Below are 5,133 nucleotides of genomic sequence, written 5' to 3'. Positions count from 1 at the left end.
TCACTCTTCTTTAAAAAAAACCTCGAAGTTAAACTAATGCAGTGGAACAACCATTTTTCAAGTTATTTTGGAAAATTAGTTGCTTTATCGATTGGTTTTTCAAAAACAGTTCCTGTGCAATGTAGAGGAAACTAGGGAACAATATCAAGTTTTACTTAAGCTCGATATCATGCATTATCCGGTTATTAAGCTTGAGTAATTCATGCGTGAAAAAATACCCAAAAAAAAAGTTACCAAGCCACAGACCAGAAATAATTAAAAATTACAAGCCAAAACCAATAAAGACTTAATAATGCTTAATTAAAAAATAATAATAATTCTAGGTCCAAGTTGATTCTCTGAATGCCGAGTCCGGTCCTAATTTTGAGGTTTACCTGAAAAGTTAAACACTATTGGGGGTGAGGTTATGAAAAGCTCAGTGTGAGTTGAAAAATTATTTAAACAAACATAAATTTTGAATACAGTGAAATAGATTAGCTTTAACACAAGAAAAAAGAACCATCATAGGAATTTTATATCATTAGAGAGCCATTATCAAATTGATGTCAAACGGTGTATGAGCATAGGTCATCATTCATTCAAGTAACAATCATTAATTTCAATACCATGTAATGCAACACAATACAACACATATCACAAATCAATAATATTCGAATATGTCGTGCACATGATGCAATGAAAAAATGTTCCTACCCATACCATCTGCTACACACCACGAGTTCCCCAGAACTGTCATCCGTACTCCAAAACATTATGGGCTTAAGCTCGTTGTGGTGAAAACCACCAATAACAACATGCAGAAAAATCTGCCAATAAAAATGCGATAAATTACCATTCCCCTCGGTACTCCAGGTGCAGTGCACTGACTATGGATAATGCGGACTTAATATGCCGCCAGTACTCCACGGAACTGCTCCGTCAACCACAAAATCGCAACCTAATGCATATGCAATATGTCACACAGTCTCATACATAAACATATCTCAATACTTTTCACATTCATCTAACATGCTCAACGTGTCCTCAATAATCTCAAACTTTCAGTAAATGGAAATAGTGTTCCAAACTTTCAAATTACCATTGCGTTGGTATCAATCAATATCATTCAATTTCACATACTGTACGGATTTTCATTGTGCATAAATAACACCCTTTTCAGTACACAATATAACAAATATCTCATGCGTTTAAATCATACATAAGCTTAATATCTCAACACATTATATCATTCAGCCAAACATTCTCATATTTCATAACTCAAATATGTAATTACAAACTCAATCAAACATCTATGCTACCAAACTAGCAATTTTGCCAACATGCCAATCTTTTAAGGCTCGAAACATACCTGGTTCGGTCACTCACAAAATCAATAATTTGGCTATTAAGGCAATTGAATCAGCAAGCTAATTTATCATATATAACATGATATTTATCATTTTCAAACAATTTTATGATTTTAGGACCCACACCTTATTCTGCGCTTCCTCGCAGCACACGAGCGAATTTTCCAATTTTCCTTAATAATTCCTTAATCGAACCTAAGCAAAAATTCAGTATAAATTCAATCAATTTACCATTAAACCAGCCCCCAAACACCTACTTATAAGTTCAAATCAATATTTGAAATTATAACCATTTTATGAATCCAAACTAGTTAGATTCCTTACACTGTATCGATGCAAACCGTACGTACTATCGTTCTTCACCTTTACGGATGATTTGGGGCTTTTGGGTCAGAACCTAATTAAATAATATACTAGAAAATAAGTATCTAGTTAATGATTAAATTCCTTCATTTAATAAATTCATAACCTTTACCCAACAACTATGTCGAAATAACAAACTAGTTACCCTTAATTACACTTACGCTTTACGATTTGTAGGTTTCGAATGACCAATAGATCAAGAACATTTTTCCCTAATTGAAATGAGTTTAAAAGCTGATTAGGAGGGTTCAAGAACTCAAATTAATGCTGGAAAAAATATAGACAAGAACCAAGAAACAAAACAACCCTTTTTCTTGCTTATAGGTGCACGCACTACCACTCGTGGTGGCCAAAATTGGGGCTGAATTTTAAAACGGTTTGAGATTTCATTAAAATCTGGAAAAATACCTTTAAAATAATTTAAAATCCACCAAATTCCAGATTTATAAATTTACTTTTTTAATGGGCAAGACTAATTAGGAAATTGAAGAGAGAAGATACCTTACCCAAGCTAGTCGAGAGAAACGACAATGACACTTTCTTGGCAATGTTCGGGATCAGTCTTGGAGTTCAAGATTTCATATTTGGGGCTGATTTTAATGAAGAAAAATGAAAGCAATATGGTGGAGGATATGTTAACAAATCTTGTGGCAAAAAGAAAAAGAAAAAGAAAAGAAGAAGAAGAAGAAAGAGATGGTAAAACTAGGTGTAGGCAACAACAACAATGGAGGAAAGGAAAGAAAAAAACAAAATCAAAGAGAATGAGAGGAGGAGAGGAACGGCTAGGGAAATGAGGACGACGATTAAAGACTGATTATTAGTAAAAAAATAATATTTATACCTAGGTTAACTAGGCTTGGATGGCCCACACATTAAAACAATGGGTTTTTGTCAAAAAAATTAAATCATTTGCATGGGAATGAAATTGAAGTTAGGACCTAAGGATAAATTCACTAATGTTTAACCATCAAACCAATAATTCATTCGTGATATAATTTTGAAATATTTATTTTTTAAAAAATATTACATGTCACAAACTAGGGTTTAAGGAAAAAATTGCAAAATAATAAAAATGGTGAGAGAGAAGAGATTTAAAATTGGGTTTCAAGGAACATTTCACTAACACTTAACCAACAAACCAGTACCTCACTTATTTCCTAAAAATGCATTGATAACCTCAAAAATTAAGGCATCACCACTCTCTTTTGATTCAAAAACCGGATTCTACTAAATCTCAAGTTTTGGGATGTTACACAACCTGCCACACGGTCGTGTGACGCTAAACAGTTTCGAAAATAGCCCATGTTTTCGGGTTTTTTCGAGTTTCAGTCGAGTTTTTCAGGTTAGTTCACACACCTGATGACAAATTTGATTAACCACACAATCGGGGAACTCACAAATCCTATAATAATCATAAAATTGCATCGATTAAACATCAAAAATCCATTCATGATAACATCCATTTGTTAAAAATTTCAGTCCCTAAAGCAATGTTTGAGCACTTACTTCTCCGAAACAGCGTTAAAAATAGTATTTACTCTGCTGAAGGATTTTGATTCTCACCCTTCATCTAATCAAGAACCACGAAATTACTAATCACAACATAGAACCAAAAATAATACTAACACAACCCCACCTTGTTCAAAGAACAAACCAAAAAGAAATAGGATATCAAAAAAAGTATTTTGATGAACTTACACTACGGACAAACACAATCTAACAGCAAGTATCCTGAACGGTCACCAAAAGAAGAATGGATGGCAGCAAGTAACAATTAAAAAAAAAGAAAAAGAAAGAAATTCAAAGCAGAGAAAGAAAAGGACACAAGAAGAGAATAGATAAAAAATAAAAGAAAGAAAAGAAACGTGAAGGGAATGAGGGTTTCTCAATCTTCCTTACAATCAAAGAATAAAAAATTGACGAGGATTATGAATCTCAGTACCTTGATAATGTATCCTCGAACACATCTTTTAGGTGTACCAAAGATCCATCGACTAATTGTAATGTTATCGATGTGTTTTTTAGCTCCCCGAATCTGAGTTTCCGATAAATCGACAGGGGATTAAATTTATACTAGCTCTTAAATCGCAAAGGGCTTTGCTACAATATTGATCCTCTATCTCTATTAAAATTGTAAAACTACCCAGATCTTTTAATTTTGGGGGTATTTTTGTTATGCTATGAGTCAAGATTATTGTGTTAGGAGCTGATTCGACTACCTTTTTGATAGGTTCATGGTGCGCGGCTTTTTTTTTTTGTGAAATCATTAACCTTTTCGAAAAATCCATCCTCTTCATGGATGGGACTGCCCATCAGCTTCAATGCTTTGCCTGATCGTAATGCGATTGCCTTTACTTGCTCTTTCCCATCTCTCCGAGGGTTATTCTCCATTTTTCTTGGGGTGTTTTGGCCATTTTGTTTTTGAAACATCGACATTAACTTGTTCATTTGGTATTTGAATCGTCCACATGTAGTTTTGACTTGTCAAATGTTCATCTTCATTGTTTACATCTCCCCCTCTAGTCGGTCGAATCTTTGACCACATGCGACATGGTCGTTCCCCACGGATCATTGTTGTAATCGCGAAGGTTGATAAGTAGAATTTTGTTGGGTTTGCGCTTGATTTGCTCTTCCTTGGCTACCTCCCTATTTGGGGTTTGGATGATCCCTCTAATCGAGATTGTAGGTATTTAAATAGAGATCTCGACCCCTATTACTTACGTAGTTTACTTCCTTCGGTTGTTTCTCATAATATGGCTCCACTCTTGTCGGCTTGGTTGGCGTCCCCAAACGGTTAAGCTTCTCTAAGATTTGTTGGAATCGATGATCATCATTTTCTTCACTCACTACTTTCACTGTTGGAGGATTTGATTTGTACATAAACCTCTCATTGGGACACATGTACAAATTCATGGCCATGTCTTCTACGATTTTATAGGCCCTTTCATATGTATGGAACATGAGAGATCTGTTGAATGCTTTGTCTAAGCTTGATTTAATGTGTTCTTCAACATCGTTGTAACATATATGTATTTAGAGCCACACTTGCATTCCATGGTGTGGGAATTTTCTCAACATTGTCTTGAAACGCTCCTACGCCTTGTACAGGGACTCACCTTTGTATTGTTTGAAATTTGTAATTTCCCGTCGGAGTTGAATGGTTCGACTAATCAGGAAAAATTTATAGAGAAATTTTTTTGCTAAATCATTCCATGTGGTGATGGAACCTGATTCTAGTGACTTTAACCAATCAGACGCATTGTCGCAGAAGGAGAATGGGAATAACCAACGACACACAGCTTTATCTGATACCCCGTTGTACTTGAATGTGTCGCATAGTTGAAGGAACCTCTTTAAGTGCTGATTCAGGTCTTCAACCATGCTCCCTTTGAATTGTAATGTGTTTTGGATCATTTGAATCATG

At 34.8% G+C, this 5,133-nt stretch overlaps 1 non-coding gene across 1 annotated transcript; it reads left to right on the top strand.

Moving 5' to 3' along the window:
• Positions 1–4,758: 4,758 nt before the first annotated feature.
• Positions 4,759–4,865, top strand: LOC128035726 (small nucleolar RNA R71). Its single transcript, XR_008192277.1, has one exon. It is a non-coding gene; the product is annotated as a small nucleolar RNA R71 (small nucleolar RNA).
• Positions 4,866–5,133: the final 268 nt, after the last annotated feature.

Source organism: Gossypium raimondii, chromosome 12 (assembly GCF_025698545.1).
Source record: "Gossypium raimondii isolate GPD5lz chromosome 12, ASM2569854v1, whole genome shotgun sequence".
NCBI classification, from domain to species: Eukaryota; Viridiplantae; Streptophyta; class Magnoliopsida; order Malvales; family Malvaceae; genus Gossypium; species Gossypium raimondii.
This window is presented reverse-complemented; position numbering and strand designations above follow the sequence as displayed.